We start from the raw sequence: 16,273 nt of genomic DNA, 5'->3' as shown, positions 1-16,273 counted from the left end.
CCTTTATAGCTGCTGATGTTATAAATAATCATTTAAATTGTTGTAAGATAAAAAAATTAGTGATATATAAAGGAAAATTGGTTGGAAACCTTAAAATATCTATATTTTTTTAAAACCTTTTTTAATATTCATAAATATAAATGTCATGCTAAAGTTGTCATCACAATAATAATTTGGGGTTTCTAGTCATACAAAACACGTCTATTATTTAATAATTTCGTTTTGGAGAGGCAACGGAATAATAGTTTCGCTGACTTTAGTTCGTTTTTGGAAAAAATCGGTTTGTTAGAACGACATTATCAAAAATTTTAAATTTTTTAATGTTATCTGTGGAAGTTGAAGAAACTTAAGAAAATGTAGCTCATATCCAAATAAGTAGTAAATTTTAATCTGATATTAGGTTTTCAATAGCTATTGAAAATCATAGATATTCGAATATTATTCACAAAAACATACTTTAAACGAACGTTTATCCTAAAGCTATTGTATTAAAGTTCTGTATTTTTTAGTTTCGCTAACAAATTTATACCAACCATAGTTCCCACATCTTCGTAAATAAATGATATGTCATTTATTTTCCTGACCTCAAATCCAGTAACTCTCTCCCTTTTGCTCAAACATTTTATTCACTGCAGGAATAAACAAAATAAAATCTACTGTATATTTTATATCTCGATCTCCTTAATATTTCAGTTACATAAATTATGTAGTGCTATTTAAATTGTAGACTGGTCAAACTTATGCTATACCGAAGAATATAAATATTTAAATGACTAATTATATATTAGACCCAAAGCGCAACAGGTAATGAATAAAATATATTAATTAAAGGTTTTTTATACAGTATTTAATAATTAATTATATTTTTGGGCTGAAATCAATACACATCATAAATTTATCGTGTTAGCTTAACAAAGTTTAGCAAAACAATAAAGCCCTGTGACAGAACAATAATTGTTATCTCAGTTTTATATATAATGCAAGTGAAATTAGTTCGGGAAACTAATTTTTGTTCTTATCGTTGTAGAAGCGTTTCTCAGAAAATCAACAAGAATTAGGCTATAGAATTAACCCATTATAGATGTTACATAAAAAATACATACTTACATCTTAGATACAGACTCAAAGCAAATATCATCATAATTCTGGCTTTTAACCCTTTGCAGCCCGAATTATGCTATTTGCATTAAAATGTATTTCTCAACAAAAATTGTGTTATTTATCGTAAAATTTAACACCAAAAATTGGAAATAATATTTTTTTATGACAACTTTTTGGAGTTTGGAGGTAGTTCCATGGTGGAACCACAGGGAAATAAGTATGAATTAAAAAAAGTTATTTATTTCGCATGAAAACTACAAAAACAATTACAACCACAGGAAAATAAGTATGAATTCAAAAAAGTTATTTTTATTTTTTATGAAAACTTGAAAAGCAATTAGATTTATCTGTGAGACAAAGCCCAACTTTACATAAGGGACAGTGCCATCTAGTTCTATGAGGTTGGTTTCTAGTGCTACAGTGAGCACATCGAACTTTATTGCCATGAATGGGCATATGAGCAGCTTTGTCGGTGCGTATTTCAATGGGAACCTGAATTTTAAATTTATTCGGCACTTCTGCTGTTGAACTTGGTCTTCCTCTTTGGGGAGTGGAAGGATCAGCACCTATCAAACCTGCAGATACTGCTAAACGAAAAACTTTGAGAGTAACTGATGGTGTTTGAGATCTTTCTTTGAATATGATATATGCGTTTACAATTGTTAGATCAATAAAATGCCAGAAAATTCGATGCCACCATTTTTTAGATTTACGATCTATTGCATAGCAAGCCTTGTACATATCTGATTTGTCTACGTAACCCATATGTTTATTATAATCTGTCAGTACTGTAAGACCAGTGAAAGTTTTTTTGGAGCCATCTTTTTGCTTTCTTGAGATTTCCTGCATATCTTCAGGGTTATGAAAATTGCTCAAGAAATGAACAGATTTGTTATCCATCCATTTTGTTGCCAATATGCCCCCATTACTAATTTTTCAACATGTGTCACCACGTTTCATTGATTTATCGTTAGAGAAATCTTTGGGAAAAAATTTAGTATTCAGCTTTGCTGTTCCACAAGCATATATATATTGGGCCCGTAGTTCTTCTAAGAGTAGATAAGAAGTAAAAAAATTGTCCATATACACTTCATGACACTTACCAGCAAGACTACTTGTTAAATCTTTGACCACTCTAGCCCCTAACCTTTTTTCTGCAAGATCACCTGTTTTACCTGTATCAATCTGGAATTGCGAAACAAAACCAGATTCATTTGCTCGCACCCATACTTTATAACCCCTTTTTGTCGGTTTTTTCGGCATGTATTGTCGTAGTGAGCTTCGCCCCTTGAACTTAATCATTCCTTCGTCAACTGACTGGCATTTACTGGGATTATAATACTTATCAAATGATTCCGTCAATCTATCTATCATTGGTCTTATTTTATACAATTTGTCATAATCATTAGAACCTTTTTTAGGAGCAATAAAGTTGTCATTTAGGTGCATGTTACCCAAAAACCAATCAAACCGATTTCGAGACATAGCAGATGATATATAGGTGTCCCGTAAATCAGTTCTTGCAGACCAATAATCTCTGTAGCTTGGATCTTTTTTTATACCCATAAGAATATTGATTCCTAAGAAACATTTCATTTCTTCTTTTGTTGTTGGAATATATTGTTTATTTTTTTGGGTTGCATACAAGTTGGTCTGAAATACTAATGTATCCAAAAGCTCCTCTGAAAAAAGAAGCATAAATATATCCAGCGGTTCTTCTATCTCTTCGGGCACATTAGGACCTACATCACTTACAAAAACTGAAGGACTCTTACCAAATTTTTTTGAATCATCGGACCAAACAACTACCTTTTCTTCATTCTTAGGTTTCTTTTTACCTTTGTTTTGTGTATTTGTGTCTTGTATTTTTTTTGTTAGTTTTCTTTTCCTATTGACTCCAGTTTCGTCTTTCACTTGATTCTTGATTACTTGATTCTATTTCAATGTCCGTACCAGTGTCTTCATTTTCCGCAGTATTTTGTATTTCTTGAAGATCATCTTCAATAACAAATGATTCATCATTGGTATCATCGGGAGGTTCATCCTCTCGTCCATCATCATCTGAATCTATTTCGGAAGCTTCTGATTCTTCTCCGGATGGTATCTCTTCAATAAGTTGAAATACCTCATCAGCTTCGAGAGCTTCAAGCTCTCTAAAGAAACGGTTTCCTGAAACAATAAAAACAAATATTTATATTATGCTAATAATAGGCTTTGTGGGTCCACATGGAACCACATATTTTGAAAGCAAAAAACAACATATTTATGAAAAAATATAAGAACTTTTTTGTAACAACTCTAAAATAACATCAATATGTATATATTTATGATCCACTTACCTGACATATCTTTTATTTGCGTAGATGAAATAAAAAAATTCGTTATGCGTGACAAAAAGTAAAAAGGTAACATACATCTACCGCTCCTTGAAACAAACTGAAGTTACCGAGAAAGTCGCCGCATTAGCGATCTAAAACACAAAATGGTAGGGGACACCGGTCTGAACGTGGTTCCGGCAAGCGTTTACTGGGAAAGGTTTTAGAAATTTATGAATTTGTGGTTCCGCTGTGGAACCACTTGCCCGAAAAGGGTTAACCCTGCGTTGGTCGCAGCCTCCTCAAAAATTTCACTCAAGTCGTACCTATCCATCGCGTTTCTTCGCCAAGCACATATTCCCATACTCCTTATGTCTACATCAATGTTATTAAGGAACCTTATTCTGGGTCTTCCTTTTCTTCTCTGGCCAATGGGTCTATCGAGAAGCGTTTTTTCCAGCTGGGTCATTTTGTTTCATCTACATTACATGCCATATCCACCTTAGACGTCCTATCTTATTAGGTTTAACGATATCTGGTTCCTGGTACATTCTACAACAATATATAACAATATTTGGAAGTTACCTTAAGACATGCCGCATTATGTTGCAGAAGACATTAAATTAAGGAGAGGACACAATAAAACGATGGGTCCCATGGGAGCCAGCCACTTATGGATTTGATACTTCTTGTGAAAGTCTGCAAGACTCCAACATTGAATAAGCAAAAAACAAGATTACTCTTCCGACTAAGAGGTTTACTCTCCGGATGCTGGAACTCACTTAAGGCATGGGTGTATGTTACCTAAAGTAAAATTTAATTAAATATTAAACATCAAATATTAATAACAACATTATGTACACTCTTCGTTAACCTTACGTATTTTAAAGGGTTTTTACCCTAATATTTTGGAGGCTCAGACATGTTAACCTGTATTTTTAACCTGATGATGGAATTATTGTTCCGAAAACGTTCGTTTCATTTGATATAGCCTTTTAAGGGGTTTTTAAATTTACCCATTTACAAAGATCTCTTTTTGTGATACGTGGTATACAGCCAGCTGCAGGAATTATTTTCCTTGTGGATTTTTAATCAAATAATAATTTAATACAACGTAAATTGGGTATTGAAATGCATTTGAGATATATCTTGTTACATTTCTTTTTATCGAATATTTGCAATATGCTCATATAAACAGTATATTAGGTAATTAGTAAATTTTATGACAATATTGACTTAATTTGGGTACCGTCCAGTCACAGTTCTCCATTTTAACCTATGTAACCAGGTCTTCTGGCCAAGTCCTCTTCAGTCTTTGTTCTTCCACTGGTGGCTGATTTTGGCCTTGTTGGCGTAAAGTGATATGACATATTTTACGGTTGGTACTGCTAAATGATTGTGGATGGTTGCATTTCTCACATACCAAGGAGCGTTAGCTACTATACGCAGTGTTTTTTATTGAAAGGTCTGCAAAATTTTTATGTTTTAAGGCTTGCTACAGTTCCCGAATTCTACGCCATAAGTCCATATTGGTTGTAGTATGTCTTTGTAACGCAGTATTTTGTTCTCCAATGACAGTTGTGACTTTCTACCATGTAACCAATTCATTTGTTTTATTTGGGGACATTGTTTAGACTAACTTGTTGACAATTACGTCTTCTTATTGTAAATGTGTTTTGGGCTGATTTTTAGTTATTGAGTTTCATTTTCCATTTTGTCAACCAATTCTCTAATGTATGCAAGTAATTTTGCAACTTTTCAGATGTTGTTCTGAAGCTATTTTCTTGTGGCATTTTAAATTAATTTATATTTAAATGGGAATAAGCCACAATTAAAGGTTAAAATACGTTTATTGACGTTTCAATTTCCACTTCGGAAATCGTTCTCAAAATACAAACATTAGTAAATTAAACGTATTTTAACCTTTAATTGTGGCTTATTCCCATTTAAATATAAATTAATTTTCAGATGTTGTTACATTTACTTCACCAAAAACCATGGTTTCATTTTTATTCATTCATCAGACATGTCAGACAAAAAGACATTCCGTCTTTTTGTCTTACAGTCCAATAACGTCACCAATTTCGAATTTTACATTTAAGTTGTTCAGTAATGTATCCAACATTTTAAAAATATTCTTTTTCTTTTGGTGCTCATTCGTTTCCAATAATGGCGATCATTCTGGCTATTATTGTATATATTTTATAACCATTTCCTCGGGTTTTTTTAACCACGATATTCTTCTTCTCCTAATTCCTTGCTTTTCGAATAGTTTGCCTTAAAGGATTATTTTTAGTAATTTGTATTTAGTGCTGTTTCTCATTATGTATCCGAGATATTAAAATATTAGATTAATTTATCATGAATTGTGTAATAATTTTTATATCAATAGTAGAAAATACTGCCATTTTGTAAAAAAGCAAACGTCATAATAAAGATTGCCAAATATCATCGAGTTAGAATCTATGGAGAGGACATCACGTGACTAAAAACGACCTCACTTCGGCCATATTGTTTTGACACTTTTGACAGATCGTATATGTTTATTTACGTTTGTTGTTTTTCGAATATTTTTAGTTTTATAATCCTTTTATAGAAACTGTAATAATATATTGTGATAGTGCATAATAATGGTTTCTTGTTCTCAACGTAGTTGCAGTGGCAGAAGCAATGTTAATAGAAAATCTTCAGGAATAACGTTCTACAGGTTAGTATACAAATATGTAAACAAAGTAATGGCCCGTACTTTAGAGAATAAATTAATAGTATTTAACTGTATTAATTTATCTTTATGTATAATATATCGTGTTTTTAGTGTTTACCGCAGGATAAATAAATCATAGTTTATTAATAATGTATTGCACTTTGTAGATTATGATTAAATCTTCTGAATAACTATTCATTTTTTTATAGTAGTTTTAATATTATTGAGTCCGGCCATGATCCCACCGCCATATTGGTATCACAGTTAGCCACGCCTACCTACGCCGTTTTTAATACACACGTTAATATGCTCATAGCTTCTCCATAGATTCTAACTCGGTGCCAAATATTAATTAGTAAAATTGAATATTTCGGTAAATATCAATCATCATTTTATTATTATCCAGTATTCTAATAAAAATTATAAAATATTCTGCACTAATATTATAATATAAACAAAAGATTAGTAGATATTATATAATTTTGTTTTATAGGGAAAAAATATTAATATAATTCCAGTATAAAAGTTGTGCATTAAAAATTGGGAAAGAAAAAAATGGACCCTAAAAGAAAGCAGCTGAAAACCACAGGCTAATTGTACGAGTGAATAAGTGAATAAAAATGAAAACAAACGTATCAACGTGACAATTTTCTCTGACACAAATAACAACTCACAACACAAACAAAGAAACAAATTTAAGCTGTCGATAAACGAGAGTTGAAAATACTGTTACAATGAACAATTATTGTTTAGGGGATATAGGCACAGTAATTCTCAATAATCTATTTATATAGTCGATTGATGTAACACGACAAATGCATTTTCAAACAGAAATATCTCGATACTCTGTGCGATATTTTTTATGTGATATGTCAGATAACATGTCGCATTGGGGGATATAAATCGGTAGCGGAATTGATTGTACAACTCACTAAAATATTTAGTAAGTATATATTTGGTTAATTTGCAAAATCTTTTTGTATTTCTCTGAAAACCTTGCTTTTGTATATGTATTTTTCAAATTATTAGGTACTATAGTCAGTAGTTTTTATTATAGATACCTAAATTAAAAAAAATATTAAAAACGTACTAACAGTGGGTGGAAGAATATAATTATAAGGAAGATACAAAGAAATAATTGGAATGGTCAGATTCAAAACGTCAAAGTATTGGTTGGTTATGTCCAGAACTTCGTGACCAGAGAGGCTTTAAATATTCCTAGGTACGTCCCAGTAAGGTACGTATTTAGGGAATCACAAAAAAAAGAGACCCTAAAAACAATAGACGAAGGTGCACACGAGATATTCAACCACTTCAGGAACCACCCGAACAGATTATTAAGACAGTTGACGGACTATAACGAAAACGTAAGAACGATACATAGATGGCCCAGGAAGCAGCTAGTAGGAGATACAGAAATTTTCAACAATTTAAGAATCACGTTTTTGTAATAAGTATAACTCATCTCTTTTCACTTTAAAATTATGTTTATGATAAACAAATTATTACTACTAGATATTGAAACGAGATAAGAAGGATTATGGTGGAAAAGGGCACGATCGTGGACGTGACGGCCGAAGTACCCCAGGGATCTGTCTTGGAAAGAGAAAGAAAGACTGTTGAACCAACGCTAAAGATAAGAGTGAATGATGCTAAAAGGTGAAGCTAGAAAACTGGGTCACACTGTATGAGTTAGAATGCGTGAGTCAGACTGTGGGTAAGGAGGAAATGCCCATCTGGGAATAATATTGAACTAGGAGCGATTAGTGTCTTCTACGCGCTATCTGGAACGAGACAGGGAGCCTCCTTGCTGATGAATAAAGTGTGGATGTGTATGAATGGAGAATGAATAAATAAAGGTAGTGATTCGGAAGTGATGCCGGCCTTACAGCGGCCATTCCGCTTTCGGATCGCTGAATGACAGAGGAGGGTCTGGTTTAGCAGGTAGGCGTTCGGCGTAGACTCGGCGACGAGAGGGCATTTTAAAGTACCTCGGGAACTATCGCCGGGAGTACGAAGAACGAATCCTGCACTAAAGTTAGTCAGGCGGCGTCCTGGACTAAGATGTCTTTTGAAGATTCCAGACCCCCCTCGAAAAAAAAAATATATATATTGAAACGGAATTACGTCTGACGCAAGGGATTTACTAGCGACGTTGCCAGATTGTGACAATATAAGTTGCCACTGAGCACTAATGGGTTAATCCTCCTTTGTGCCAACTAGCTCTTCCAGTTTGTGACAAATTTGTGCAAGCAATACCCGTTTGGCTAACATTTACATCTCTCAAGTAGCTAACAATTTTACATTTGGTAACCGCCTCAAACATTTTGAAATTATTTACTAAAAAAAGTTTATTTAAAAACAATTCACAATTTCTTTGTTGTTATCATGGTCATTGGTTTAGATATTAAAATCAAACTTTCAGTGAAAACTTCTATGTTATGCAAAGAAATTTTTTTTTTAGTTTTGGTTCAGAGAATTAAATTATCATTTTCTAATTTTTTAAGACTAAATTTTAAGAAAATAGTAAAACGCGTAGCTAACTCAATTTTACCTACCTTGTCACAATGAAAAATTTGAAATAATTTATATTGAAAACATGAAAATCTGTAAAACATGAAAGAAATAAAGCAGTAATTCTCTTTTGATAGATTTTAACTGCTGAATGGGTTTATTCGAATATAAATTTGGCATTAACCCACTATTAATCTTTTCAGCGGATGAGCAAAAACCATTTTCTATATGAAAATATAAAAGAGCTTTTCTATGGTTCATATTTAAATGGACTCATATCATCACACAAATTACCTTGGAATTATTAATAAACGCTGTGATAAAACATCTATAAAAATAATTTGAATTCCTCTCTATTAAAAATTCCAATCGTTTTGTGCAACTTAATCATTTTTTCGACAACTAAAAAATATATTTTCATTTCGATGGATGGGATTTGGAAATAATATTCGTGTCCATCCGATTTGGGATTGCGTCAGCATATCGTGATAACGACGTTGTTAAAGTTATGAACGGATTGAGTTTTTGAGAGAAATGATAGGCCAGGAATAAACGAGGGATCACAAATTTTAAATTGGAGAGTTATTTACCTAAACTGGAATTGTATGCATCCAAAAAATACTTAAATGTCGATTTTCAAAACTTTGGACATATTTGGAAAATACTAGGTATTTCTTGTGATGATTAAAGTACTTCTGCGGATTTTGCGTCATAAAAAAGCGAAAAAAATGTAAGGGGAATTATAAAGTCAAAAGCGACTTTTGACTTAAAGGTTTAATTACTCGTGAATCATAAAAATTACTATGTAATTTTCATGTGTATTATAAAAACTCATATATATTCAAAAAGTACATAATCATAAAAGACAAAGATACACTCAGAAATAATATGTAAATTTGCGTAAATGTAACAACTAAAAGATCAGTCAAATTGTAGTGAACCGAAGTAAACCGAAACCAAAATACAAAGAGGATCATAAAAAGTAAAACGGTGGCTTTTAAATGAGAGGAAAGAAGATTCATTAAAGAAAAATAGTATAAGAATAATCTGCGACTTTAATGAAAGCCTGTTAAAGTCTTTAAATTAAACAATTTGCCGAAATATAATTAGTATTAGAATCGAGATACTGCAAAAAAAAGTAGTTGGAATAACCTCACGAAAGAAGTTTAAAGATAAAGAGACCTGGTGAAAAGCATGTCAAGTAAATAGGTCTGATAAATATCTTTCAAATTGAAATTTATATTTATACAATTATAAATTATCTTTACATTGAAAAAGCAAAAGATTTTTATCATTTTAATTATATCCGATAGAAAAATAATAAAATATTGGTGCATGCACCAGCACCAGCAATGGTTATAAAAATAACAAATAAGGAAGTACTTAAGAAATAAGGAAAAATTTACTAGAAAGACCAGATGATCTCCAAGGCAGATCAATATGGGCAATTTTCACCAACATTGAGCTAATGAAAAATAAAAGAAATAACGAAACAAAAACTCGTATGGTACTCATTGGTCTTGAGAAAGCATAAGGTAGGGTTTTTCGATAGGTAATTTGGTGGAGCTTAACAAGAAAAAAATTCTTTTACTTGTTTATTTTTACCAATAAAAAAGTGATTTTTGATTGACTGATTAAGTTACCATTTTTGTACATAATAATTGTCAACATTTGTTTCAGAGTTTTTTTACCTGTGCACTTGTTAATTTCCCTAATATGTTAATTTTACCTAAAAAGGATTATAGGGGATTGGAAAGGTAGCACTTATAGGGGATTGAAACGGGATAGAAATTACAGGACTGGAGATAGGGTAATCAAACAGACCGAACCGTCTAAGAACGGCCACTCGTGGTTTGGTTGAAGAGCTGGGTCGTAAGTAAGTGAATAAAAGAGGGACTATGAGGGGAAACTACAAAGAAATGAATCAAAAAACACTTACATTGATTTCTTGGGCAACACAACACAAGAAGGTTACTTAACTATTTGAATTTGGACGCCGTTATTAAATTTTAAAATTATTTGCATTTAAAAGAAGAATAATATGGCAATTAACAAATCCATAAAACTAATAATTTTATTTATTACAATTTTTTAGTTTGTCATGAAAGGAAATTTTTTATTAATGAAAAATGTCTATTTTTACTTAGAAAAATGTTTCACTCTGGCTGATAAATTTCCTTCAAGAAGTTTTTGGGATTAGAACTGGATCAAAAAAATTTTAAACTAACACAATTGTGTCTCATCGAAGCTGCAAATTGGTCTGAAGTGACCAAGGAACACAAATAAACAAATCTTTGCAAGTTGGACACTGGATTCGGGCTTCGGATTATCCGGATGACAAAAAACTGCAATCTTCAAAACCCGGCCTTTAAATTTTTGAAGTTATACTTCTATACGCGCGCTCCACGTTGGAAATTTGTATGGGAGTGAATCTGTGAAATCATTACATATGTAAGATAATGAGTAAGAGAGAGACAGAAGATATATTTTCTCTCTCTTCCTCTCTCGAATATAAAAATGTTCCTTTTATATATATAATTTAATATTATATATATTATATAAAGATATATATACATATAATATTATACATATAATAAAATATTTATTAATAATATTATTTATGTGATATGTTTTGTATTATTTATTAAATGTTCATAATTATATCAGTCTTTTGTATTTCAAAATAATAATCTCAATAAATCACTGTATGATCCAGAACTGTCAATTTTGAAATATGTTTGTGTCATGTCCTCGGTAGTATAGTAGTCAGTATCCCCGCCTGTCACGCGGGTGACCGGGGTTCGATTCCCAGTCGGGGAGGACTTTTTTATTAATATTATTACATTATTGTCATTTTTAAATACTTATGGATATTGCATTTTAATTTGTATTGTATTATTATATGGAATTATGTTGCACTGTATTGTAGTGTATTTTTTTATGTATATTATTGTCATTTTTAAATACTTATGAATATTGCAGTTTAATTTGTATTGTATTATTATATTAATAACAAAATAAACAATTAATTTTACTGCAGAGTATGCGTAAAAAAATTTTTGCATTCTCCTTTCAGACATATATGAAAATAAAAATATACATTTTCATCAAAATGTTGATTCAATCCTTCATTGTTAGTAAGTTGTTATTAATTCTGTTTCTCTTTCTGCTATGTCTTACCTATAGAATTACATATGTAATGATTGTGCACATTGACTCCCAAATAAATTTGTAACGGCGAATGCGTGTATAGAAGTGTAACTTCCAACGGCAGTCCCACTGGACAGCCACACCAGTTTTTTTTTAAATGGTGTGGACCTCTCAAATTGTTGTAATGCTGCTTTATTAATCTCCCACATAGGACAAAATCAACAAATCAGTCATTAACTCATAAAAAAACTGCCAGTTTGCATTTGAGCTTAATTCACCTCTCCACAAAAAAATTTGCCGGCTTTTGAAGAATAACACGCCCAAATCTTCCTCCTTCACAATCTAACTCCAAACTTCACATAAACTCCACATATAACTGCTACTAAACCTTTACACTGTATTTCCATGACAAAAACCAATAACGAATAACCATTACGAATTTGAAGAAAAATCCGGACTCTAACAATAAAACTAAAAGTTTTAGAGTCAATCACTTTACACTATATTTCGATTACAAAAAACGAATAACGAACATACAAATAAGAAACAATAACGAATTTGAAAAAATCCGAACTCAACAATAAAGCCAAACGCTTTGGCGATATATCGTAGAGTGTGTGATCTCATAATCTTCCCCGTATAGCTTTTTCATCAATCTAAGTGGATATTTATTTAACGCGCAATATTATGCGGCAATCACGATCAAAGATTAAAAAATTATTATATACAGACCAGAAATGTTTAGATTATCAATCTCAGCGATGCAAAAGGATTGAAAATATTTTTCGGTGTTTTGATACATACGTGGGGAAATCGAAAGGCTACAGTAGTAGTTTTTCTCTTTAACTCTTAACACTGTCCAGGTTAAGATCAGCTGACTCTTAACGAACTTCTCTAAGAAATAGGTTGTGCTTTAAAAAAATTCTTTCAAGCCTCCATTTAAAGGTTTCTGACTACTTTTAAGGTTTTTAATTGGAGATTTAGATATATAAATATTTTTATTCCAAGCTTTACAAAGCCTATTGATAATACTTAATTAATCAGCAATACTTCCGTTTTGAGAAACTTTATATTCTGTTCTGGACTCTAACATTTTTTTAAAAAACTTCTGTAATTCAAATACATTTTAGCCAATTTTCTAGCAAACTTTCTGAATTTGCAGTTTACATAATATTGTTCAATTTGTCTGTGTAAGTTTTAACTGTTTTCTCTTTATGTACACTATTATGATGATTTAATGAGATATAATTCAGTAATCACCCAAAGGGCACAAATCAATCAAGACTGTTATGATGACTGTTATGAAGATGAAGACTGTTATAAACAGGATAAGGAAAACTCAGTTGGATGCTTGGAAACAAAACTGCATATAGGATGACGGTATAATAGTCGGAGATGCCGTACTGGATTGACTGGAGAATTTCGTATATTTCGTAGTGGGAACGTTCTTTGCAGCAGACTACATTATAATGCACAGCCTAGGTTTGGCGTCTCAATTTAAAAATTGGCGGGTTTCATGTTTATTAAAATGACAATTGAGGTATTGTGACACAGTATATCGCTAAAGAATTTATTAGCAATATACAAAGTAGCAATATACTGTGGTATTGGTACAAAGCGGATGATATTCAAATTTTAGGATTAAGCTGGCTATTACAGTTTTATTAGAAATGTAATTATTTTTTCTTTTGAGATTATGTAGGTAAAATTCAATTCTGACTTGTGTTTTTTTTTATTTTGATATGCTAGTGATGCTTTTTTTATGAGATATAAAGATATTGTTTTAATTTTTTTGATTAGATAATTTTTTTATTAAGATTTAGAGGTTTTTCTTATTATTTTTATTTCTAGAACATTTATTAACATTATTATTCTCGTTAGCTTTCTCTATGTGGGATCGGCTTCTCTTATTATTTTCCTGTAAACTTTTCTGTTCTCTTCCAGGGACTAAGTACCTCTCCGCTTTTTCTCTGAGATTATGGTTTTTCAGAAACATGCAAATTCTGTTCATCCCCTTTTTTACTGCCCTACATTCAGTACCATACATCATAACTGGTCTAAAAGCAGTCCTATACAATTACCTTTTAGTTGTCTTGGTACATTTTTTATCACACATCATTCAATTTGCCTCTTTCCTTTAGCTTTAATTGAAGTATGATAAATAAAACGGTAATATATATATATATATATATATATATATATATATATATATATATATATATATATATATATATATATATATATATATATATATATATATATATATATATATATACCCGGTATTTAGGCGTTCCACGCCCTTCCGGTAGGGATCTATGGAGGAGTATCACCTAGCCGCAAGCCCTTATCTCTTGCCGTACTGCTCCACCATAGGCCGATCAGATACCAGCATATACTAGACTAAGCCGCAGATTCATTTTAGAATTTTAAACTACTGCGTTAGCCTTTTTGTTTGCTATTCACCGAGCTGGGGATTTGAACTGACATCTCTCGCATTGAAGCGAAGGAGAAGCCAGCCGCCCAGCCCGCTTGGCTATCCGATCGACGATAATAATAAATAAAACGGTAATACCGGTCCTAAAAGCCGAAAATTATCATCTTTTGTGAGTTCTTGTCTATTCAAGCCAACTACTGGATTGAAATATCATCTTTAAACGAATATTCTAAATATTTTGTTTGTATCCAACTTAATTTTAATCATTTTTCATTAAGGACCTGTCTCCGCTACTCTATACCAAGGAGGTTCAGTTGTTATCTAATCCAGCACAAATGAGAATAAATATGGGCGAAACCCGGATGAAGCCCTATTTTCACACAAAATTGGCCAGTTTCACCTACAATTGTATCGTTCTAACACTAAGTTATCCTAACTATATGTAGTAGTTCTAACAATATTATAGTTGTTACTTGCTCATACTCCACTGACATATTCAGCCGGCACTCCTTTCCTACTAAATCTCTGCCACAGTAGGTTTCTGATAACTTCATCATGTGCTTTGTCAAGATTAATAATACTATGTGCAAGTCTATCTCTTTCACTCTAAATTGTTAAATTAGCTGTTTTATAATAAAAATTGCTGATGTAGACCTGCCTCCTCGCATAAATCCAAATTGACATTTTGAAAATCCATTTTCATTTTTTAGAACACTGAATTTTTAGATTTCACCACAAATGTAGGATAATAAAAAGATATTGTGAATCGAGTACTATGAAAAATTGTCATTGTCAACGAAATTAAGCAGAGGTTTACTGGAAATAACTATTGCAAACCAAATAAAACACTAAACAGCTATGTTTAAAATGTCTTTATTCTTTATTAAAAATCTGGGAAATCAAAGGAGGGGAGGGGCGTTATTGGTGCAATGGCGAAGGAAAACCCCTCTAAACCTTGCCTAGGGCCCAGTACATCCCGATTTAAAAATACAATTCTAATATAAAAGCCGACAAATGTAACATCATTACTTAACACAACTTTAAAATTCAGGCCTAAACTAAGCATTTATACATATATTTTATGAAATTTTACTACATATATTACTAATTGTCGCTGGATTTGACCATCGGGAATGAGGGAAGGTGGTCCAGTCGCACTATCCATAGCTATGTTGTACCGGGGCATATAGGGATCACGGTCCGTGGACATATAGGTTATATATGAACCCTAGCTAGCGGGAAAAATACCTTTATTAAAATACAATTAAATGTTTATTACAAGTAAGAATCTGCAATAAAAGTTGATTAGTATTATAACTAAGAATCTGCAAAGAAAGGGGTTAGATATCTTAATACTAAGAATCTGAAAATAAAGTGTTAATTAGTCTTAGAACTAAGAATCTGTAAAAGAAGGTCGTTAGTTATGACACCAGTAGATAGATAGAGTTCCTTCTGGAGCGGAAGTGACGTCACACGTCGATCGTCAAGCGTACGTATCCTCATGGGTCAAGGCCACGCCCCCCTCGTGACGTAGGAACGTGTCTAGGGTCTCGAGGCCACGCCCCTCGACCAATGGTGACGTAGGAACGTACCTCGTGTCTCTAGACCACGCCCCTCGGCCAATGGTGGCGTAGGAACGTCCCCCCATGTCTTGCTGACCAATGGTGGACGTCCTCGTGACGTCGGAACGTGTCGTCGACCAATGGCAGCATAGCAGCGTCAGTGGTGGGAATAGCAACACCCCCAGCGACCAATGACAGCTCAGAATTTGAATAAACATCATAGAAATGGCGGTATAGCGATGAGGGACCAATGGTGACATAGTAACGCCCTCCTCGTGACGTCGGAACGTGTCGTCGACCAATGACAGCATAGCAGCGTCAGTAGTGGGAATATCAGGCCAATGGTGGCATAGTAACGCCCTCCTCGTGACGTCGGAACGTGTCGTCGACCAATGACAGCATAGCAGCGTCAGTGGTGGGAATAGCAGGCCAATGGTGGCATAGTAACGCCCTCCTCGTGACGTCGGAACGTGTCGTCGACCAATGACAGCAT

The sequence above is a fragment of the Diabrotica undecimpunctata genome, chromosome 7 (genome assembly GCF_040954645.1).
Source record: "Diabrotica undecimpunctata isolate CICGRU chromosome 7, icDiaUnde3, whole genome shotgun sequence".
In the NCBI taxonomy this organism is placed as follows: domain Eukaryota; kingdom Metazoa; phylum Arthropoda; class Insecta; order Coleoptera; family Chrysomelidae; genus Diabrotica; species Diabrotica undecimpunctata.
This window is presented reverse-complemented; position numbering follows the sequence as displayed.